Source organism: Poecilia formosa, unplaced genomic scaffold (genome assembly GCF_000485575.1).
Source record: "Poecilia formosa unplaced genomic scaffold, Poecilia_formosa-5.1.2 Scaffold143, whole genome shotgun sequence".
Classification (NCBI taxonomy): domain Eukaryota; kingdom Metazoa; phylum Chordata; class Actinopteri; order Cyprinodontiformes; family Poeciliidae; genus Poecilia; species Poecilia formosa.
The window spans coordinates 383,156-408,776 of record NW_006800082.1 but is presented as its reverse complement, the minus strand read 5'-3'; the positions used below and the strand labels follow the sequence as shown (position 1 = coordinate 408,776).

The following is a 25,621-nucleotide window of genomic DNA, read 5'->3' as shown; positions in this document are numbered from 1 at the left end:
ATTCCCAGTAATTACCTTCCCATGATTCTTGCTTTGTGATTCTTGTCTTGTCAATACTGCAGCTGAAATCCATAATTTAATATTTTCTCCTCCTCTCCTCTCCCTCTCTTTCTCTCTTTCAGGTGAGTGTCAGTCAACAATGTGGGGATGATTTCATTCAGCTGGGAGCTCCTGCTGTGTTCTTCTGCACCGGCTTTTTTTTCTCGCTCGTCGTTCTGTGGTTCTGCTATCAGGTTTGAATAGATCACCCCCCCACCCCTCCACAGAACCCCCTCCTTTCCACTGTGATTGGCTGTGATTCAGATCAAACAGGAGAGAGGCAGCATGTCCTGACAGTGGAGCCTCATGCAGTGGAGTCGCACGGTGGGCTCCTCCTCGGCTGGATTGGACTGTATGAAGATAAAAGTCGGCGAGATAAATGTCAGCGGCGTCTGATGGCTTTGGTCTTTGTTAGACATTCACGGCGTATCGGTCGGACTTGATCTCTGTTGACTCTGCTGGCCTGCAGGAAGCCAAATGGCGACTAAATTTAGGAAACCTTTATTTGTGGTACTTGTTATGCAGGGCTGTGCTCTCCAGCTTTTAGTGTTTGCTGCATGCGGGTTGATTACTGATTGCAGCTGACTGGAAATGGAAGGCAATCACTCGCCGAGTATTTTAGCAAGTCATGTGATTTCTAGGAACATTGCAGTGTTTATGTTTTGCTGGTTTTTACAGTTCACCGAATCGTGTTCGCAGGAGAGACTTTCGTAAAACCATTTTAAGAAGTGGCAGCTGTGAACGTGTGAAAGTATTTGTGAAAAGTTCAGGTTTTTCTGCTTTAAGGTAAGAGTTCAGCTAAAACACAGGGTTAAAATAGTCAACGTGTAACTGGTAGATCCTGCTTTAGCTCTCAGTTTCCCTGCAGGAAGCTGCATTTTCCATCATTCCATGTCGCTCTGTTACTCTGTCTGTGATTGATCAGGCTTCCATTTAGAGCAATTCCTAAAGTCAGATAGTTGATTGGAAATCGTTGCTCGTGTTAATTTCTGGCACTTGGGACAGTTTTTGATGCCTGGATGTAAAGCCGTGGTATTACCATCGATCGCCTCTGGAGTCAGCTCCTTTCTGAACGTCTCGGTTCTGTCAGATTTCCAATTCCTTTTAAAGATAATCGACACGAGTATAGAAAAGGATGTCGGCTAGTTTAATCGTTCTGCTTTGAGAAGAGACCAAACACTGACGGAGCTCTGGATTGGATTGGCCTGTTGAAAAAAAATATGTGTGGAGTTGAAAATTATTTTTGTATATTTTTTTCCAAAAAAGTGCTTTAGAATAGTGTCTAAGCAGTAGAAGTATTTTTTTTTACCCATCTAGCTTTAAAGTGGTTGTCTGGTTATTTGACATCGTTCTCCATATATTCGGGTGAAATATTTAATATCTCACACTACATGTGGTATTTGGTATCAGATATGGGTTAGTACATCAATTAAAACCACTTTATCTTTCTTTAATGTGTTTTAAAGACTTACTTTCACCACTATTCAAACGTTTCCATGGTTACGTTCCTTGTTAGTTCTCCTGTAGCTACTTTTTGTGACATTATTCCAAACATCCTAATTAGCCGAGCTTGATTTTAATCCTCTTGCTACAGGCCATTGTTGTTTACATCTTAACTCACATTATTTAATGTCGTAATTATTAGAACATAGGTGACTGTAGATAATTTTGCTATATGTATACCTTGCTAATATGAACATTGCGTTTAGCCTGCTAACACTAGCTTTAGCATGCTCTGATGGCTCAGGCTGTTCATCATGAACTGGTTTTTCTGTTGTAGGGTTGTCAAAACAAGCTGTATCATGATATAACCAATAATATAACAATTAAATACTCAAAGATACTAATTTACTTCATAATCAGTATAAACTCACCCATTGACCTTTACTCAAATTCTCACACTAAGCCTGGCAGTAGTACAAATTCTGCTAAGAACCAGATGGACCAGATCCTTGTTTACATTGTAATAAAATGTATTTCGTGTCAGATCCATGTTTGTTTTGAAACACAATTTACAGGACAATGGAAACACAAAGTGACATGAGATAACAGTTATTTTGTCTAGTGGTTTGGGAAATGACACTTTTAAATCATAGATTTATTGTCTTCTACTTAGTAGGTTTTGCTCTAATCAAGGAAGTTAACATTTTGTTATACTGCAATTAAATCCCTATTTTTGCTCTTAGCTAGAAAAAGGCATGTCTTCATAAAATGTTGCTGCAGTATCTAAAATGTTACAATATTTTTATTAGTATTGATATTGAGTTGGAAATCTTAGTAACTTGACAACCATCATCTGGTGCAGCACACTGTTCGTATTCCACTTTTATTGTACCTTTTCATTTGACCACTTTTTGCTTTTTTTTATCACTTTTCTACGTAGATCCCTTGATGTGGATGTGAGCTTTTGGAATTAGAATGTATGTACATTTGAACATTAAACAGATTTTTGTACGTATTCATATTCTATGTGCATCAATGAGCCATTTAAGGGAACATGAACCTTTCTGATCTTAACCCTTTGGTATCCTACCATCTGAAAGAGATTGGAGTCCACCTACTTTGTTTTAATTGCAGGTTTAAAAATAACACAGTCAGTTAGAGAGGAACTGTAATTGCTTAGAAATGTCAGATATTTTCCCAGAAAATGTCATTCAGACACAGAGGCTTTCATTAAAACCTCTGGGAAATATTGATTGCAGGATATTTGGAGGCAGTTATTAAAGAATATAATAGGATATATTGGCATTGTCTGTCTTTTTTAAACTGTCCAATTGGTTTCATTCAGGCTTCCCATTGACACAACAACACACACTCACACACACACGCGCACACACACACACACACACACACACACACACACACTCCAGTGGTCATTAAAAGCTCATGTCACCGGGAACATATCCCTGGCAGCACCTGCCAAAGCCATTATCTACCACCCAGTCCTAGACGGACGCTTTGGCATACATCTGAGCAATTAGGCCAGATTATTGGCAACCTTCCTTGGCCTTGCCCCATTATCAAGACCACTAATTACTGGCCGTGTTCAGCCCTTTCTCTCCCTCTGTGTGGTGCAGCCGCTGCAGAGGAAAAATAAGACGGAAAACAGAGATGAATGAGAGGAGGGCCGGAATGAATGGAGGTAGAAACAGTTTACGAAGCACTGCGTTCAGTGGAGGAAGAGGAGATGTGGCAGCTCAGCAACACATCCGATGTGAGACGCCCACGCGTTAAGTACGCGAGTGTGTGCGAGGTTCCCACACACACACACACACGCACACACACACTCCCCAACCCCCCGTGGGAAATATTTTGTCAGAAGCTGCACTTTGAACATGTCATCTGCAGAGTGATTGAAGTCTCTTAGAGGCGTAATGGTGGCTGATGGCGCGTGTTTGTGAGCTGCTGGCGTCTGTGTTGCTTTCGACAGAACTGGAAGCCGCGCCTGCTGGGCAGTTGCTGCTTAAATCGAGGATGGCACACAAACGAGGCACATATGGGCATTTGTGAGCACACTCTGACGAGCTCTTACCCTCCCCTCACCACACAGAGACAAACATGCTTACGATGTAACATCATCCCTTCAGTCATCTCCATGTGTAATTTAGTTGAATTGGAAATGTTTTTTTTATGATTTTTACTTCCATTCCCAGCCTTTACTCTAAACTGGAGATCATATGTTATAATGTCATAGAACATGGTACTTTCTGATATATTGGGCCACACTGTGAAAAAAGGCTTGATCCAGACAGAGGATTGGTACTGAAGTGTGTTTGATGTGTGATTGTAAATCTGCTCCAGTCAGAAGCTTCTGGAATGAATGACGGTGCAGAAACGTGGCGCCGTTATACTCCAGTGAATCTTTACAATTAGGTCTGCTGATTCATACAGTTGATTTCTGTGGGATGTTTCCATTACCATGCCGACATTAGTATGTGGTCAATTTGTTTGTCCAGGTCCAGATTAGAAACTGGTTTCTATTTAGTCTCTCCTTCTCATTGGGACATGCTTTAAAAGTCTTCAAAAAGAAGATTCATCATAACTATGGTAACCAACCATCTTAATTTGGATACCCTTTGGAGTATCCAATAACCTCAATCAGAATACTGTTGGGTACCAAACAGTCTTAACCAGGATCCAGCCTTGGCCATGTCCTTTCAGTGGGAGCTGGACGGAGTAATCTCTTCAGCTGTAACTGAGCGTTTTATGAAGGAAAATCATTTCAGCTGCTTGCACCTTTAATCTCCAAGGACTCCATTGAAAAGAAAAGCAGTCCTGGACAAAAGAGTTTTAATATGTCACTTTGTTGTGCACCCACCTCCTCTAAGCTAATTCTGGGAATTTAATACGGCTGTGAAACCATTGAAACTGACTTTTGGAGACATTGTTATCTGAACTATAATCCACATATTGAATGTCACATTTAGTGATGACTCTGCTGTTTCAGCGTCCTGGAGGTTATTTAAAATTGTAACATTGATGCAGGACAGTTTTAGCAGCATTAAATGGGTCCATTGTTTCAGTTTCAGTTTTCCTATGACAGATTTTCAGATTAAAGTTCATCTTGTTTCTGTCACCATGCTGTGTTACAAGCTCTTCTTAGACAAGCAAAACTTACTCCCAATCCATGTTAACCTAATAACTTTAAATATTTATTCTGCTTGCTGCTCCTCTCTGATTTTCTGTTTTTAGAACCGAAACAGTGCCTTTCCAAAAATCACCATCTGCATGTGGTAGACGTGACAGCTGTGCCGGAGATCTGGTGAAGCGCAGACTGATCACTCAGAGGGGAAGCAACAGGATGGCTCTGACTCCTGTTCCCTCATTGGTCCATTTAGTCAGTGAAGGAGCAAAATTCAGAACCTGAAAATGTGCTCAGATAATGCGTGTTCAGACATAGTTATTCAAATAATCACTAAAATGTCTAATGTCTTTGTGCACCACCAGGATATCAGAAACTCATTCCATAATTTAACAATTTTGGAATGACTTTTAATTTTCTATTAACCTTTATGTCAATCTATATGAATAGACCTACAGTATAGAAAAACGTACGGTGAGGATTTCCTAAATAAAACAAAGGAATGATCCAAGATGGCCGAGCTGCTGGACTTCATATTTCCTGTGAGGCGGAGTGGTCGGATCTCAACGAGAACAAAATATCTCAATTTAATCCAGATTAAACAATGGAGGGACAGTTGGCATGGATTTTAACATGTAGCAAGATTACAAGATACAAGATTTTTTTTTGTGACTTTGTTTATATTCACACACGCAGGTTTTTAGATTCAGGTGTTTTCAGATACACTATATATTGGGCTACATCTTTTCAGTGATGTAGTTATTGCTAAACGTTTGTCATTACTGTCTCTCAGTGTTTTTCCTCTGCCAATCAGCAACAAGAAAAATGAATGCCGCTCCTGGATTGGCTGCTTTTCAAATGCCAGCCAACAGCATGTCAAGTATCGTTGAGCCAAAAATCTGCAATTATGATAATTTTCTGCGAAAAGGCTGAAGTCACATTCCAGAGAAAAACCCACAAACGAATGAATCTGTGAATATTGAACCGTAGATAGCCGGTGTCCACTGTAGTAGGCAGTATGTAAAACCTATAGGCCCACAACTTTATATTATCTCGCTGCTCTTGGATTATTTAATATAAGACATTAATCTTCTACTGTTTCTTTTTGCTACAAAACATCCTTCAAACAGCTCCACACGCACGCACACACACACACACACACACACCTACACACACACACACATGCTAAAGCTTGGTTTTACCTCCTTGACCCACGTGAGTGCAGCTGATGAGAAGCTAAAGGTTAGTAAAGGTTTGGCAGATATTCCAAGGAGGAGAGAGCTGCGCGGTGCGAGCGCGGACGGTGAGGTTTCTGCCTTAGACCTCATGTCTGGCTGACATTACCATCACCAAAGGTCAGCGGATGTCAGGAATAACTTTCCTCCGAGGCACTGAGGGGCTTGAACTGCAGCACAGCACATTCACCATGACACACATGGAAGCTGCATATTGAGTGGATTTGTGACAGCCTTTGCTGTTTTTTTTTTTTTGTTTTTTTTTCCAGCAAACATCAGAAACTCTGGATAGGCGCTATCTCTTCCTTTCTTCAGCTCTCTCTCCCTCTTTCTCCTCGGCAGCAGACCGACACAGCGTGAAGTCTGGAGAGAATGGGAACCCGGGCCCTAATTTAATTCCCTCTGAGGCCGGATCGGTTCTGGTCATGTCAGAGGACTTTGGGAAGCTCAATGGATGAAGGTGAAGGCCTGTCTTAGGGTAATTATTCCAATGAAAGCTGGTTGAAGAGGTTTGCTTTCTTGAGCTCTGGAGGTTAAATAAAAGTGTTAGGGCCATGTGAAAAGAAACAACCTGTGAGAGACTTCCACAGCCTGGTTTCATTGTGAGGAAGCTGCAGCTTGGGTTCGACAGAGGAGCACATTTCCACCGAAAAGCTCTGAAGTTTCTATTTATTCCACAAATTTACCATTAAAAAAATGGATATTTTAATGTTGAAATGTACATTTGCGAGAACAAATGATTTTTTTCACAATTAAAGGCATATTTTATAAAATTAAGATGCAAGTTTTTTTAAGAAACCTGAGTTTCAGGTTTTCTAAGAATAAAACAGTTTTCTAAGGTGGGATCCAGAAGCACATCTCTAAATTTCTCACTTAACCCTGAGAGCATTTCTGCCATTTTGGTTGCAAAATGTAAACATTTTAAAAAAAGATGAATATATTGGAAAAGCATCTAAAGCCCACTGTTAAGCATGGTGGAAGATCTGTGATGCTGTGGGCTTTTTGTTTTTAAAAGGCTCTAAAAAAAAAGAAAGAAAGAAATAAATCTGTTGCTTTCTGCTAGAAAGCTGAAGACAGTTTCATCCAGAATAACCGGTAACCTCATCAGCCACCAGGCCTGAGGACAAACGATGAGGCTGAGCTGAGAATCTTCTGTCTGAAACATTATGGAAGAAGACTAAAGAGATGTTGTTGGTCATCTTCAGTGAGAATCCTCCTCCTCCTCCCTGCTGTGTTCTTGAAAATGTGGTTCATGGAAGCCAATTTAAAAAATGCCCGCTTGGTTTTTCCTCCCTATGGTCCCCATGGCGCAGCAACATAAAGGCATTTTAATGGGCCTCAGATGAATTATCTATAACTATGACTGAATAAATCTTTAATCGCTGTAATGAACTTTAGAGTATGGATTCAAAAAGCCATTTAGCTGATAAATGACCCATGGAGGGTTCTGGTACTGGGATAAATCAAAAAGGGGGCCGGGGTCTTCGCTTTTATCCTCACCAAAGACAAACTCATTTAAATAACCGACTTCGGAGCGGAGCGGCTCGGAACATCTCCGCTGAAAAAATGTTCCCGTCGTGTTTTAGAGTAACGGGCCGCAGCGTCTCTGCTCCCCGCTCCTGAAGCGGACCGCTTTGTTCGGGTCGTTTCCATCGACAGGAAGCGTTCTGCTCACTCTGCTCAGCTTCCCAAAGTGACAGCAGAAGGTCAGGCTCCTCTGTGGAGGACGTTGGTCCAACTCTGGCAGCGTGTCATGTTTAATAGCTTCAGCTATTAATTGCTTACATTTTTTTCCCAATGGCTTCAGCACGAACCAGGCTCTTTGTTTGCATTTACAGTCTTGAATGAGCCATCGTTAGAAACAGAAGTCATATTTTTCTGGAATGGATGTCTTTATTTTTTTTTTCTTTTCCACAAATGCATAGTTCCCACAAGTTGAACCAGAAGTGATCCGCACCACTGAACCGCCATCTTGGTTGGCAAACGCAGAACAAAGCTTAGATGAACCATGGTTTCCAGACCAACAGAAAGGAAGTATATGGACACTCTGGACAAATGTGCAAATGAAAGACGGGGAAAAAAATGGCTGCTGTTGGGATCGACAGAGAATGTGGCTTGTTTATTGTTGTCATAGCAACTCCATAGCACCTAGAATGACAGTTAGTTACGTATACCTACCAAAATGTCTGTCAGCTGCAAAGTTCATGTAAATATGACATCACATGAGAACTATGTATACAAAATAATAAATTAGAAAATCATCAGCATCTTTACTTATTTTGTTAAATTCAGTAAGTGAAACTCATCCTCAGAGATGGCCACGCCCCTTATTGTCTCTTGACTCCACCTACTTTGTAATACTTTTAAAATGGTTTGGGGGCATTGTTATGTTTTTACCTGGGGGTCAGCACAGAGTCAGCTGATGTGAAAGAAAAACATCTGTGAGAAAGATGTTGGCTTATCACAACTGATACAATGATCACTATATTTAAAAATTATACTGCCAACATGCTTTTACTATGTGGCTCTAGCATGTTGTTAAAGACATTATAAATTCAAAAGCTGAATTTTATCACAGGGATTTTTTCCACATGTGACACATTAGTAAATTTTTGTATATTGTTGTCATCTTTTTCTAAATTGGACATGTGCACCTTTTCTTCTACCACACTTTTTCCTTCCACTAAACTTCCCTTCTCCATGTTTGGATAAAGAACCATGAACAAGCAGCTTCTTTGGCAGAGACTGTCTGCTAACCTCCATGATTGTGGTAGCAAATTCCTTTACTGTTTGTTTTAAAATTAAGATTTTTGGTTTTAATCCATCATATTAACATAAATAATTTAAATATCTCTATCTTTGGAACAAATCTGCACATCATTGCAGTTTTACCTTTTGAACTGAATGAGGAAGGATCATCTTTAGCATTAGACGTCCTTTTCTTATCTCACCTGTAAATCGTTTCAGATCTCTTGATAAAAATTTGCATCCTCCATGAAAACTGTCCGCCCCTGCAGCTTTCCCAGCTCGATTAGTTGGTGATCTCGACTTTTTTTTTTTGCAGAGCTGCAATACGCCAGCAAATGAGGCACAAAATAAGAACACGACTCAACGAGCTTCGGCTCCGATGGGGCCCGTGCTGGCCGCCACACGCCATTGGCTGCGCTTGCCTCTGTTGTACGTATGTATTTCCAGAGGAACCCCATCCACCGTCGGTGTCGCTCTGATCTATTCGTGTTGCCCTATTTACCTGAAATAGTCTTATTGTTTATTTAATAGATTCTGAATATCTGCGAACATCTTCGGAGCTGTAAACAAACAACAAAGTATGAAATATGAAGGGGCCTTTCAGCGAGCTCAGAAACGCTATACATCACTATCAATTACTGTTTTTATGAAGATGAATTGCTCTCATAGTTTGTGTGCAGCAGCTCGTCTCTCATGTGGAGCCGCGGCGCTCAGGCGGCGCTGCCGACCTCGTTTGAGCTCTGCTCCGACGAGCGTTAGCTGGAGATGGGATCACAAGGCCCTGAAATGGAAAACTTTGTCAGCTTTTGTCGGCTAATGTCGTCGTCGTATCTTAGCGCAGTGGTTTTTAATTAGGGGACCACCAGGGGACGCTAGAGGGTCCACAGAAAGATGGACGAATTAAAAAAAAAAATTAAAAAAAATCACAAAACTGATTCTGACAATTTCTTAAATAACTTTTTATTCATATTTTTTTGCATGAAATCTAATCTGTTTTTCAATAAGTTAATATTGAAATATGATATTATTTGCCATGCTCAAATGTCTGATTGGCTGCCAGTTAATTTCCCTCCTCCAGCTGGTGTAGCAAGAGCACAACTTTTGTTTTTGACAATAAAAAGACCAAAGGAGCTGTCCAATAAATTCATTAATCTTCTGATTAATTAAAACCAGCTCAATAATTTCTATTTGTGTGATTTACTGTTTTTTTCTCTAACTACCAAAAGCTGGATAGTAAAGGTCTTCAGTCTGGTGCTCAAAGTTTGTTTTATTTGTTTCTCGTGTTTTGTTTATTTAAAATGTCTTCCAGTTCCAGTGTTAAATGATCAGTAGAACTGAAAGTTATTGATATTTGAGAATTTGTTCTTGCATTATTATGCCATTACTATTTTATTCGTGGAAAATGGTCTCAAAACAACAATATTAATGTTTATCGCAATAACTTCTAGGACAATTTATTGTCCAGCATAATTTGTTATTGTGACAGGACTAGAATGAGGCAGCACTTATGCTAAACAAATATTGAATAAAAGTGAGGAAAAGCATTATAAAAGTTTCTTTACATATTATCATTGTTTGTGGGAGGGGCTTTAGGTATTACTTACTGACAGGTGGAGCGCCCCCTGTCTGCAGGGGCTGAAATATGCTCTGCTTTGACACTCACTGGACCCAAAGTGACTGAAAATAAGTGCAGAGATGGAGGAGAGGCAGCGGCGTTCAGCAGGAACTGGGTTAAAGCAGCAACACCGCTTCCCGTCGCTAAAGAGCTGCCATGCCGCCCAGCGATGCACGGCGCTGCATCAGCCTCTGCTGCTGCTCCACGGTTTGTTCTGCAGGTGAAATCAGCCTTATTACAGTCTGAGATCTGGGAGGAGGAGGCTTCTGGTTGGTTGGCACGGTGGTGACAGCCTGGTCAACGGTCTGGGGGGAAATTTGTGTTTTGTGTGTTTAAAAATGTGCAAAAATCTCCAGATTTAGGAATTGAATTTGACTGATGAGAGTTCAGCTTGATTTGGCTCCAAGCATGAACTGTTCAGTTTGTGTGATGATGAAAATCTGCTTAGATTAGATTAGATTAGACTAGATTAGATTAGATTAGATTAGATCAGCAGATTGCAGCAGTTTGGCTGCATTTGGTCTGATTTGTTCTGATTCTGGATTTTAGTTCATTTTCTAGCTGAATCATTGCATGTTTGGATGATTATTCCTTTTGAGACAGTTGCTCTGATGCGCAACCATAACAACAAGGCATTGTTTACAACTGGAAGCAGCTGATTATCGTCTCTGTTTCTATAACACACCTGACCTCTGACCCCAAATCCTAGAGGAGTTTAAAAGGAGGCTTCATGGATGCAGAGAGAGAACAAGAAAATTCAAACCATCTCTTGCATCCATCATGATGGGAAGGATTTCATCCCCTACTCCAACATCTTTCTAACCAAACGAAGAAAGATTTAAAGAGGAGCTGCTAAAGCAAAGGAGGTTAATCCACCTCCTTTGCTTTAGCAGCTCCTCTTTAAATCTTTCTTCGATTTCGAGCAGGATGTTACGGTGGGATATTGTCTCTGCTGCCTGGATACGGAGCTTTTTTTTTGTCAGTCTTCAGCCAGAGGCATTTTTTGATTCGTTGCGAGACTGACTGCTACTGGAGACCCTTCCTACTCACGGCATCACCTTTCACTATGACTCTTAGAAGATACTTCAGCCTCCAGGAAGCTCGTCGCCAGAGAAACATTGAGCTGCCATCCAGGAAGAGGAAACAAACCTTTTACCTCCTTACAATATATTTATATTTAATAATTGTAATCAATTATAGGAATTAACCAAGCTATTTTTATCACTTCTGATACCGATATTGATACCTGAGGTTTAGTATTGGTTGATTCTGATCCGATACAGAGAAACAGCTGAACTGATTTAAAACGTTTTTTTTTTTTCACCCAGACTAACTCTGCAGCAGAACAGCTCACTGAAATCTGTCAACAGCTTCACAAGCTCAGTCAAACATGCAAAAACAACACAACTTTCATTTGAGCAATGAAATGTGGGATAAATGATAAAGAAACTGAAACTGATGAAAGCAACAAATTGACTTCGTTGGTCAAACATAAAAAGTAAACCGAAACAAACAGTCCAAATGGTTCAGAAAGTGCCATGAGAGATGCTAAATACAATGTAAAATAAATAAATAAAGCACAGAGCATATAATTAGACTGAATAGATCTAGATATTACAGATACAGATTAATATCGGATCGGTATATCTCTAATTGTTGAAACATCAAAGTTCCTACTTGACGTCATTAATGAAACAAACCGTTTCAGTTCCTTCAGACTGCTGAGCAGAAATCAGCTTTCACACCACTTGTTGTTCAAACATTTTTTCACTGCTTAGAAGACTTTAGGTTCCCTGAAAGCTTCGTGTGATCCTCTGACCCATCGGCCAGTGAGATTCAAAGCGTATTGTTTGGTTGCAGCAGCAGCAGCATCAGTTGCAGTGATGAGTCCCGGAGTGCAGCGGTGTGGTGGAGGCGTGTTAACAAGGCCACTCTATTCTCCCATCATGCCCTGCTGCAGCATCTCCTCTGCATGGACGCTCATTTATTATTTATAGGCCTGCTTTGGAGGTGTGACACACAAGGCTGCCTCACATTTATCCCATCAGTGTGTGAGGGCACAGGCCACACACACACACACACACACACGAACACACAGATGGTGCGCACTTTCACCACAGCGTTGATGTACTCCATATCTACCAGTAAATTACTGCTCCTGTACAGCACACACACACCCACACACACACACACACACACACACTGATGTGATCACGTTCTGCATGCTGCTGACACAGCTTTAGCCCAGATTAGCCGGGATCAGATTAGATGAATAAATAATTGAAAATAGATTCTGCTCAGAGAAATTATGAGCTTTACCACTGCTTAGTCATGATTTTAAAAAGAGCAAGCAGAACCTGCAGCCCCGAAACAGACAGGAGCAGATTATACCGAAGGAAGACATCAGGTTCATGGAATCAGTTGTACAGCAAACCGTAAAACCATCATAATTGTTGATTTTTTTTTTTTTTTTGACTGATTGAAATTGATTGGATTATCTGCAGAATGTTAAAAATATCCTGCAACAAAACTCTGCCACGGGTCCAGCAGTTATGGGCATGGAACGTATTTGCATTAATAAGCTGACAATAAAATTTTTTATGTGTATGTTGAAACATTGCATTAGAAAAGGTTGATAGAAATGGCAAAATTCAACTTCACAAAAAAGTTTTTAATCGCTTGAGGTGGTTTATTATTTTTGCAAAAAGAAAAAAAAAGACAAGATGCACTAAAGATGGAAAAACCACAGTGAACTTTCTCATCCACTGGTAGGTCTGCGCCTTACCAGAGGCACCAAACTCCAACACTGTGCTCCAGTGGTTGAGTTACCTTCAGGTCTGCTACAGGCCTGATAGAGGATAAAGGTGAAATCTAAAACATGCAGGATCACGGTACCCAAAGAACTGGTGTTTCACCTGTCAGTGAGAATACTGGTGAAGTTCAGCATCAAAGGTCCAGTTGGGAGCTAAATCGTCATCAGATCCAAGTAATCCTACAAAATCACAATCAGAATAACAGGATTTATTGTATTTTCGTGTCTTAAAGAAGGTGGTGAAGAGTTTACAATCACACAGACCTCACGCAGTGTGATCATTGTGCATGCAGCACGTAGCAGCAGCAGCAGTTAGCATGTGTTGTGTAAATTTAAAGATGGAGGATGTTTGTTGGGCCGAGATGGAGAAGTTGTCATCGTCAGGGAGTCGCTGACAGCTGCTGTCTGTCACAGTTAACTCTGCCTGCACCCTGCATCACATGTTGGCTCCTGCACAACAACTCCACACAGACACACTCACAGGCACACACACGTAATAAATAATCACAGCGTGGAGAAAGACACTTCCATATGGAATAGACAGATAAATGCAAACTTCTAAACTCTGGACCTTCCATCTCCCTTCTTGTCCAGACACATCACTACCTGCCTGCAGTTGTACACACACGCACACGCGCACACACACACACACACACACATCCAGCTAGAGAGCCCAATTCCCCAGACCTGCTCGGTGGCCTGTGGTTGATGTGACACATCCCCAGCCCCTGCAGTGATGCTGAAAGATGAGGCACAATGGTGGAGGAGAGGCACAATAGTGGGAGTGACACACTCACGCACACACACCCACACACACTTGAGTCTCACATTAAACATGGATCTGGTGACCTATGGCTTGCAGACTGCAGCCATGCTCGCCGGCCCTTGGATGATGAGTGGCAGGGTGCTTCTCCCTCTTCCTCTTCCTCCTCTTCATCTCTGTCTTTCCGTTTGCAGAGCGTCAGGAGCTTCAGGATGATTCCAGCCAGCAGATTTTAGCCTCCCAGCTTTCTGCTCAAAATGTTGCTGCTTTATTTTGAAACTGCAAAAAAAATCTTTTTGCGTGAAAACAAAAAACTTTAGCGTCATTTATTTGGAATTTAATGGGATTACAGGGCTGAAAAGCATTTTTAGGCATTAATGAGGCACAGTATCAAAATCTTAAACTGCTGCTGTGCCAGTTACTCAACAGGCTGTTGCTAGGTAACCAAGGTAAGGGGGTGGGGGGTTGAAACTGCTCTTTTATCCATCAGCTTGTTGCTAGGTAACCAAAGAGTGAGAGAGTTAGTTGATTCCACTAATCTTACATAGCTAGCCTTGAGAAATGAAAGTCTTTCCTCTGCCTACGTCTGTTCTATACTGAATATTCTATCAGATGTATTATCTGATATTGATCACGTCTATTGCCGAATATATAATTATTGATTTACTGTCCATCCCTAAATGTGCAGAACATTTTGCATTCACAGTAAACCCAACAGACTTCAGGATTCATTTTGTTTTCAGATTTTTTTACAGGCTTTGGGAACAGGCTAGGAGTTTTTTCTTTTTACAAAAATAAAGACATAATAATATAAAAATAAAGTCCTAATTTGCTGAGAACTCATTAACATAATTTAATTAAAATCAGCGTCTTGTGATGTTTGCTTTCCAGCTCGTCAAAGCGTTGAATATCTCTACATTCTGATGTCTCTCACTGAATTGTTTTCTGGTCATCTCAGTGGGCGAGTTCATCTGGTTCGACCCAAACCTCGTTTCACCACTGCGGGCCCGTTCCCTCCCTCCCTCCAAACACACACTCGTTAGGTTAATTGGTGTTTGTTTCTCTGTCCCGGTGATGGACTGGAGAGTCGCTCAGAGAGCAGCGGCTGCCGTGTTTGGCCCAGAGGACGGAGTCAGGCGGAGAGGTGGGCTCCGGGGCCAGCAGGGCCCTGCGGGTCTAATTGGGGCTGATTACTGCCGTTTGGGGGTAAAAGGGGTTGCAGATTAAGTGGGTCAATAAAAGAAGTCTGTCTCTCGTTTTGGCAGATGCTCTAACATCTGTATCATCTGACCCAAATTCAGAACATGCACCTGATGGATTCACCTCTGTTGAACATTTTTTAAGATTTCCTTACCATCCCTGTTTGTTGATGCATCATTCCAAACGTTAATGCATATGCTGATGATGTTAACTGTAGCTGATGAGCATCAAATGAAGCCGTTCTTGCAGGTAATCACGCGTCTGGTGGGTTGAATTGAGGGAATGTACTTTACGTTGGCGTGAGAAGAGGTCTGAGTTGGAGCCGCAGTGCAGGTGAAAAGTTTAAGTCCATTAGCACATCATCAATGAACGTCATTATTCCGAGTGTTTAATGTCACATTTGTTCTCAACAAGACTTAAGTGCTCGAATTTGTGTTTATGGTGGATTTTCTCTACATATATGATGAATAGCATACAGTTTATACATCCACAGCCATTAACAAGCTTCTGGTATTATTCTGTTTGCATATTTGACTGCTTCTCTAAACAGAATTGGTTGTATTCATTTATATTGGTTGGCTTTATCAAGGTTGAGGTCTGTATTTTTTCTTGAATAAATATCTTTCATTATGAGCATGCCTTCCTCCTGCCTGCATTTGAGTCCAAATAATAAATGACAGAAGCTTTTCTTTGTCAAGTAATCATTAACTCCACTAGGAAATTAGATTTTTGAGACAAAACTGGGCAGGCGGGCGTCTTTCAAGTCCCTCAGTGCTCTGTAAAATGCTCATTGACTTATTAAGTCTTCAGGTTGAGTTAATCATTACATTAATCTGTAGCTAGATCCTTCCTCCCTGAGGGTTTTACCATATCACTGACTACTTTATATCAGAGGAAATGTAAAAGAATCATCAAATGTTAGCGATGTGAAAGGAAGACCTGCAGCTCTTCTTTATTTGGTTTCAGGTAGAGAGTTAAAGGTTGGGGTGAATCTACCTCCATGGCCCTCTGCTGCTGCTGCTGCTGCTGTACCGCAGGCAGGCAGGTGGTCTGACTGCACAGAGCTCTGAATGTACCATAACCTCTGGAGGAGTTCGCAGAACAACAGCTGCTGATCCGATTCATCGCTGAATGAACTTTAACCTCCACACAGAGGGTTGGGTTGGCACTGTGCACTAGGCTGAGGACCCCGGCGTTGAGTTTGCTTAGTAAAAACAGTTTTCACTTCCTGAAAAAGCTGCATGAACACAAACATGTCAAATGAATAAAAAAAAGGCTTATTCAGAATGGAAACAAGGTGCCGCTGCCTGAGAAGGCCCAGGCTGTTACCTGGCTTAGACGGTTAAATAGAGTTGTCCTTCCAGGTGCCTGATGAAAAGTGGCTTTAAAATGAAGTCAGTGAACCAGAGCAACTTCTGGAAGAAACAGACCTCTGGTTATTCAGTCTATAGCTTTAAGATTCAGAAGGTTGAGAACTCCTTATAAAGGCAGCTTAGGGCAAAGCTAAAGGCTAACTGTGAGAGGGTGGGGTGTCCTAACTTTCTCCTCAGCTAGAAAAGGTATTTTATTCTTTAACTGACTTCCCTGTAATGTCTCCATGTCCTTTATATCCCCATATATGTCTGTCTTCGTCCTCACTGTGTCCATTAAATCTAATATGCAGTTAATGACTGACAAAAAGCTAACAAATGGTTTTTAAAAAAAGCAGCTTGTGGCCGTTCTGAGAGAATATTTAGCCTAGCTTAGCTTTAGCAATGCTCACATTTGTCTTTTAAATGTTGCTGTTATTATTAGTGTTCTCACCCCCTACTGGCTGGATATAGCTATTGCGACATTTTAAATTGTATTTCTTGAGACCTTCTAAATGAAAAGGTCATGGATGTGTTTAATTATATATAAAAGAATCCATATATAGTTTCCATATATAGTTTTGGTAAATTCGTTCTGCTCAGTCTTTTATTAGGTACACCTTGCTAGTAGTACCAGGTGATGTGGCGTTTTATCCAACTTTATTGTCATTGATGTGAGACAGACGGTGAACCTGGTTGCAAACAATGGGTGAAGTTTTTTTTTTTATTAGCTTCCTTCATCTTTTGATCTTGTGATGATGCCGTCGGCTCAACACCTCTTAAAATTCATCTACGGCGGCGGCCATTGTTACTGCCGTAAACAGAGCGCTGCTGTGTGACGGCTATGTTCTTATTCGCATTTGGGTCGATTTGTGGTCTTAAACCATTCACAAAGAAGTTTGACTTCGGTTACGTTTAATTAGTAGCCTGAACAATCACACACAAAAAGAAATCAAATTTCAACAGAAAAATCGCAAATGAGCATCAAGACCGACTGTGTGAATGTTTCCTTTTTGAGTTGCAACCGTGTCATTTGATTGGCTCTAAGCATTACTTTTTTTTGTTTTGGACAAGCTTTCTGCTTTTACTTAAGAACAAATTCTTCTTGCTGAAATGGACAAAAAACTGACGACGCAGCTTATTTTTGCTGTTTATTTGTCCGGCGCAGGCTGTAGGATGGTTATTTTGTAGCAGGTTGGCACCTTGATGCAGAACTTCCTTGCTTCCCCACAGACATTAGGATTTCCTGAGGTTTTGTTTTATTTGTATGCAGTTGTTGATTTGTTTCTCTCTCTTTCTGTCCATTTGTGTGCTCAACCCAAATCTGTCCCGCTTGTACACATTACCACGGCGCGTACACTTTACACAAAACATCTGTAAATATGTATTGAGAGAGAGGTTTTGGCTGCAAGCTGTCGGCCACAAAGCAAAGCAGAAACGTAAACACGCCGAGCAAATAGAGGCAAAGAAAGCAACGGTGACAGAATCCTCCACGGGGAATATCACAGCCACATTACGTCACTTTTCCTGACATTATGTTCACAGTTTCATGGGGAAATATTGTTTTTAATGTATGGAGCGCTGTCAGAGGTAGATGGATTTTGGTTTTTATTCTTCATATAGAGGTGTGTGGGTAAGTGTTGCTTATTATGCCGAACATAAACATCTGCACACAAACAGAAGCGACTCTCCTGTGGCTTCTGAGGTTCCTTCATTTGTCTCCATTTCTGCTCCATCTTCACAGAAAGCCATCCATTTCCTCAGCTGCCCCGACTTAAAAACAACTTTTTCTTTCTTCGTGCATCCTATGCTTTTACTTTTTAAGCACCTCGGTGCCGGCGAGAGGACAGGGGTGTGATGTGTCTGGGTCATCCTCCCCGACCCTTCCTCTCTCTGTGATATCTCAGGGAAAGCCTGGGGGGAATTTCTTCAATTTCGGAGCAGACGTCCGCTCGGACTTGTGGGTGAACTCATTAGAATTTGGTTGTGAAAGGTCAGGGCCGAGGCGGGGGCGCTGAAGGGTGCAGCTTTCCCAATGGGCCTCTCTGATAAAGTCGCTCCAAAATTGAGATTTATGAAGTCGATGATTTCTGCGGTTCAGCTGGTGAGAAAGAAGAAAAAAAAATAACCTGTTTTCAGAGGAAGCTGCAGAATGTCGGGTGGTTCCGTCTCAAATGCGATTTAACAACTGGACTTTACGTATTTAACATGGAAGCACACGTTTTTACTTGTAAAACCATTAAATATTTATAATATATAAAATTTTGTCTTCTTGTAGTCTGAATTTTGTGAGTTTGATTCCAGCTTCCTCCTGCCTCCTACCTCTGGGTATCCCAAGTTACCTGCAAGATCTGTAAGATTACAAACAATTCATGAACTACTGTTTACTATGGGTGGTTCTAAAAAAAACAATCTATAACAAGCATTTTAAACAAATTCTGCTGCTGTTTTATTATGCAAAATACTAAAACCACAACACTGACATTATGTAGCTTTAGCTAAGAATGCAAATAAAAGCTACTGAGAAAATTAAAAAGTAGCCAACAGCAGCAGCTCATTTGTATAAAATTATAGCGCCTTGAAACAACTCATCCTGAAAGGATCTCAAAGTAGGCAGAGCTTTGGAGGTGAAGTTTCATTATCTGAGAATAATTTTGTGCAAAACTATAATGAAGATGTTTAGTAGATCCTCAATCATAGGCCTATACCAACTTATTTAAAAAATATAACATATAAAGCTGACACCAGGTGGTTTCTCCATGCTGAAGCTCTCAGTTAATCCTGAAGTCAGTTATTTGGATCTGGTGCCTCCGTCAGAAGGTGATGCTGCTGTTCCAGTAGCTTCCAGTTCAGACCCTCGGTGGTTCCTGGGTGTTTCTGATCTGAATGTGAGTTTAGATGTTTTTGACTATTAGACTGCAGCACTGACCCGTCTAAACAAGTCAGACTTTTGGACTGATGCAGTTTTTTCTAAGAAATTAGTTTTGAAAGACTTTTCCTTAGATCCTTTTTTACTTTTTTATACTTTGTTTGGAAAATGCAGGCTACAAATAGAAACCTGTGCAGCTGATTTCAGTGTCTACTGATGTGTGAGTCGTTGGTTCTAGTCGTTGGTTGTGTGTTAGGTTTCTGATTGGATCAGCAGCTGCTGGACGTTCAGGAATCTGGGACTTCATCATCCGGTCCATTCCCAGCCGCAGCAGCATTCCTGAGTCTGCATTATTTTAGAGCATTAGGCCCGGTTCCACCGGGTCCATTGATGCTCTGATCAGTGTTCTGATCCCACACACATGTTTCTGTCCATTCTGTCACAGAGACTGAAAACCGTTCTACAACTTTCCAAAGAAAACTATGAGATTTATGAGTAAATAATCTATTCATCATTTTATCCTGCCAGCTAGTACCCATGGTAAAGTTAAGAAAAAGATATTTAGTTTTTTCAGAATTAATTTGTTTTTGCAGTTACATTTTTTTTCCACCAGAGCTCAGTCCAGGTTAATGTCCTGAGAAAAACTGAAGAAAAAACAAGCAGGAACATGTCAAACTACCGACTGAGACATTCAGCAGAGCTACTTTACATTAGCCTTGCTAAATTTGTACTTTTCTTTTTTTTTACTATAACCTTTTTGTCCATTTTATTTGGTCATAACAAATTTGCATTGTAATAAATAAAAAAGTACAGGAGTTAGGTTTTGTATCTGAAAGTCATTATTTTACCAATAAAAACCTAAAAAATATTATTTTATTTGTTCATATAAGTGGATGTTTTATAATTACTCAGGTCATTGTCATTTGATGACGGATGAGGTTTGCAAACTTAACAAAGTGGACCTGGGTTCTGTTTTTTCCATGTTCTCTTAAGTCAGACTTGTTGTCTGAGTGTCACAGCTTTTGCTAAAATGCTCCACTTGTTATTTGTAAAAAAAATAAAATAAAAAGACTTCCTTCGAAATTGCACTGAGTTTACTTAAATGCAATGAAGAGGGAGGGAAAAAGAGAAAAAAAGTAAGAGGTGGAGCAAAAAGTTTAAAGGGAAAAAAGGACAAAAGGAGAATAGTGGAAGTCTGTTTCTACACCTGCAGAAAGAGAAAAAACCCAGAAACCACAGCAATTAACACACATAACTAACAATGTAACAGAAAAGAGCTTTAAAAACAAAAGTTTAAAATCTGCAGCTAGTAAAAAAATCAGTTAAAATATAGACATAAATGTGACATTTCATCTCCATGTAACCTTTGTCCTGCTTAATGAGAAACTTCTTGAAGTAACAGAATATTCCTATTTACAGAATGAGTTTTATTGGCCACAAACAGAGATTTTGACCTTGCATTCAGTTTACCTTCAACGGGGACATTTAAATGTAAATATGTAATAGAAAATTGGAATAAAAATGTTTCTGTAAATATGCTGTCTTATAAAACTGGGGGAAAAAAGATTAAATTAGTGCAAATCTGCATTCTATCTTTCTGTTTCATCCTGCTGTATTATTATTGCCGTGTTTTGGTTGGAGCTCCTTTAGGACTGCACACCACAGTTGGATAAACAAATAGTTTCTTGTAAATCTGCTTTATAAAATAAAAAGGACTTGGACCTGGGGACTCTGGCTGCAGCCTTCTTGGTTTCCAATTTATTGAAGGAGATTTCTGAAGACGGAAAGAAGCCGTAAGAGTGAAACAAAGCTCCTGGATGACCAAAGAAAAGTTAAATATGAGGACGACACGAGGCAGCCAGAAGGCAATCCTTCACCTTGATGCACACGCAGCTGAAACCCGGCCCTTCCCGTCCGCCGACCACACTCCGGAAATGAGCGATGAGCCTCCCGTCCGGCCCAGCGGGGCGCCCGGGATTGAACAGGACCGCGTTTTGTCACACTGACACTGGAGGGGACGTTGGAAACAGGATGACACCTCATGAATATCAAATGGCACCCCGCTCCTTTTCACCGCCGCACACTTCACACTTTACTCCGGATTTAATTACGGGTGGATAATGTGGCGGCGGCGTGTTGCGACTTCTCAAGGTGCTCTGAAAAACTTTCTGATGCGAGTTGGGCGGAGCACGGCAGATGCTCCGGATCAGACCGGACCTCTCGAAGCCTCTAATTCAGACTAAATGTTGCTTTTAGCAGAAGACGGAGCTGAATGAGAGGAAACACTTTGGCTGGAAAACAAATCCGCTGTCATCATTCATCAATCCATGCAGCTTCATTAATGAGGTAGGTGTGATAACAGCCTGCAGCAGGGCCTTCATCACTAAGTGAGGAAGAGTGTGAGAGTGTGTGTGTGTGTGCGTGTGTGTGTGTGTGTGTGTCTGCTTCAAAGGAAACCTCTTGGACAGGATCAGTGCTGTGACCCTTTTCCAAGCCTATCAGCAGCCTGTAGGCTGGCAGGTTTCTGGAGTGGAGATGAGCCTTTAATCTTGGACAGATGAGAGAGATGCAGGGGGAAAAAAATCACACGCAAAAAGAGACATGAGGGGAAAAACACGCAGAGAGAGACATGAGGGGGAGAGCAGAGCGACTGTGGAATGAGACATCATGACAAACCCTGAACTTTATCTTCCTCCTCCCGTTATTCACACCATCATCACTTACAGTTGAGTCTTTACCTGTTGGTGGCTCACTGTGTTAAACCATCTGAATTGGCTGTAAGATGATTCATTACAGAAAAAGTCAATAAACAGATTTATTTTGGGACATGGAGACATGTTGAGTTTATTTTCTAAAGTTAGAGTCTAAAAGAAAACACGACATTTTTTAGATTGTTTGAAAGTGAAGTTTTCATTATTTAAGCACATCAAAATACTTCTACCTTACTTTACTGTAGTAAAGTAAGGTAGAAGTATTTTGATGTGCTTAAATAATGAAAACTAATGAAAACTTCCTCACGCTCTCTTGTCTTTCCTATTGTTTTTTTAATGGACAAAAACTTTTATTTGTTTAAGAGAACAAGTTCAAGTGAAAGAAACATAAGATGCTTAAAGAAAATTACAAAAACAAATGAATTAAAATACATGCTTTTTGGAAGTATAATTATATTTTGGGGATTTTTATCTCTGTAAATATTTGTGTTTTATGTATAATAAAAAACCTAATGTATTATATTAAAACATTAATATGATACTGTGACATATTAACATTTTATTTATGGAATTTATATAGTATTAATTTAATATTACATATATATTTACATCAAAATAATATTTTCCTGTGAGGAAAAATAACTATTTTTATTTGAATTTAATAATAATCTGCTGCTGCATTGAGAGAAACAGTAACTTAAATGCTCATTGTACATGTTTTTATTAGAGGTGTCAATAATACCGAATGTGTGTCAAATCAGCTTTAAAATTTGAATTTATGTATTTTCGTACACAGGCTTTCTATTTTAATTATATTTCATTTTGGTGTTTGTGTATTTTTAAATTTAATTAAAACATAAAATATTCTATGCAGTTCTAACGAATCAGACTCACTGATTCCTCCGCCGTTGACAGTTTGGTAAATTTCTGATCAGTTGCTGTCCGATAAAATACCACAAAGTTTTACAAAGTCTTTAAACCTGTTGATACGAAAATATCTGCTCTGAAAAATGTTTACGTTGATTAAAGGTAAGAGATGTTAGAACTTAAATCTGAAACATGCTGAGATAAAACAGAACGAATACTACACGCTGTCAATATGAACACATATTGATCAAAAGCCAGATTTATTTCACACACACATCTCAGCTGTAAAATCTATAAAATTCTAGTAATTACAGCAGCACTTAATTTGCATAGAAATATGAAAAGCGATGAAGCAATCTCTCAGATTCCTCACAGAGAGTTTGGTTTTGTGTGGATTACGGACACAGCTGCTGTTCCCGTAAAGATAATTCACCACATTGGAACAAGATCAGACTGATTCCATCAGAGGACTTCTGGGGGAAAATGGCCGCCGCAGCATGGAAATCCAGAGCTGCACTAAGATAATTTCATTAGCTCTTACACTGAGGGTGTTACGTTCAAACAAAACTCAAAATATTTTATCATCGAACTTAAAATCAACTATTTCTGTTACTATGACCAGGATTTCCTCAGAACTAAAACAAGTCAATAGATGTTTACCTGGTTTTATATTATTCATCCATCAAATTGGAGCAAAGTCCTATTCTACTTTGTTTTGTAGAATAGGCTGGAAAATACACAGTAAAAGTATTTTCCAGCCTCCAATCGCCCCTGTGGGTTGTTGGCGGATGTTGCTTGTGCGTCACATTTATGGGCGTACCAGAAACATGTGAACACAAAGGTTCCGTCTTGGGAGTTTTGGACATAAACTAAAATATGATTGATTGTGTTAACATTTTTAATGAGTTTAAAAGTTTCTAATTAATTAATCAAAACAAATATGTTAAGCCCCAACCTTTAAAAAAAAATGAATTACTTGATGAATAAATTAACTGAAGAAATATGGTCAGAAACTAAGCTTGGATTGTTTGGACTTAATCACATATTTCACATTGAGAGGGGAAAAAAAGTGGTGATGCCTGCAAGTCTTAGAGCACCATCCTAACTGTGAAGTCTGGCAGTGGCAGCCTCATGCTGTGGGGCCGTTTTGTTGCTGGTCACAAAAGGGTTCTCTCCAAGAACCTGTCAGAAATCTGCAACGCCATGACATCGTTTGCCTCGACTTCCTCACATGCTTTTAACAGAAAATAATCTGAGTGTATGTAAACTTCTGGCTTTGATGAAAATATTTCCTGGCTTTGAGCAAAAAGAAGAAAAAAAATTGGAAATTTTTACTGGAATAAAACACAGAAATTTAGTCTGATCTCACGTCTAGAAGTGAAAAAACACATAAATGTGTCTTTATTTTATGTAAGTATCTGGTTTCAACCAGAAATTAAAATAAATTATGAACTGCTTCTTTTAGACGTATTTTGTGGAAATACATGTTGTTACCATTAAATCTATATTTCTTAAAATATTTGAACATATGTTCTTAATATTCTTGATATGATGAAGCAACACTAATAACAACCTTTTTATTTTTATCCATCTTCTTAACATGTCTGTGTTTATTGCTCTTCATGGTTTTAACCAAATCCTTGAGTTTTAAGTGGTTTGGAGAAGCTGAGGGAAACCTTGTAATTAAAACAGTTTGAATCTCAATGAGAAGAAAAGCAACATGTCTGTTTCTCCAGGCTGATTTATTTCTCCTCCGCTGATTTTGGAATCCGTCTAGCAGGCGGATCCCATTTTGTCTCTCGCTGCACCGTAAATCAAACCTTTTACTTTGTCATTTCCTCCCGAGCTCCCCGAGAACATTGTTCACCAATAAAACGAAAATCCCTCCGTTGCAAATTTACCGACAATAATGTTCCAAAATTGTTTGTTTGGTGTCTGCTGTGAAGACTGCGGCGGCGGCAACAAATGAAGTATTGATGCACTGCCTTTCTTTGATAATTTGTGACAAATGAGAACGTGGAGAGGAAGATATTTGTTGCCGTTTTTGGTCAAATTTAGCTTGGTATTCAGGCCCACCTGCTTTAAGAGCCCCAAAAGCAAAAAAGAATTCAAAAAGATTGTTGTAGTTTTAAAATATTGTAATAATCAGACCAAACAAATCCAGCTCAGAAAGGAGATTTACTATTTTATGTTTACACCAAAAAACAAGCCGTCAGTTTTGTTTACATCTGTGTGTCCTCACCTTTAATTTGCTGCAGCCGTCTTCTAGAACAAATTTATTAGCTGGAGGACATTCCCCTTAGCAGCTTCTGTCAACAGTATTAAAGCACAAATAACTAAATCAATCTACAGAAAAACAAGAGGCTCATTGAAATTGGTAACAGAAAAATTATTTTATATATATATATATATATATATATATATATATATTAGGAGGTAGGAGCTTGTATTGTGGATTCCTGGTTTGTTTCTGCTAAACACCAATCAGTCAATCAATCAATCAAATTTTATTTGTATAGCACATATCAGCAGCAAGATATTTCAAAGTGCTTCACATAATTAAAATAAAAGCAGCATGTGACATTGAAAAAACAGTGAGAAAGAGAAAGACATTTTGAAAAAGATTTTCTTTTTAAAAAAGATAAAAACATTAAAACCCGCACCCTTTTTAGGACTTCAGTTAAATGTCGTTTAACTGGGGCTCTAACCCTCTGGGACTTTAGTCAAAAACATTGTTTGACAAGGACTCCAACCTCTAGGTTTGTAGTTGAAACGCCGTCAACTGGGACTCTAAACCCCGTAGGACTTTAGTTAAACGTCATTTAACAAGG

The 25,621-nt window shown here is 39.8% G+C and overlaps 1 protein-coding gene across 1 annotated transcript in view; it reads left to right on the top strand.

The window, feature by feature from the left end:
- cadm1a (cell adhesion molecule 1a) overlaps positions 1 to 25,621 on the top strand; it is a 416,025-nt gene that overhangs the window by 225,042 nt on the left and 165,362 nt on the right. The window lies entirely within an intron of this gene.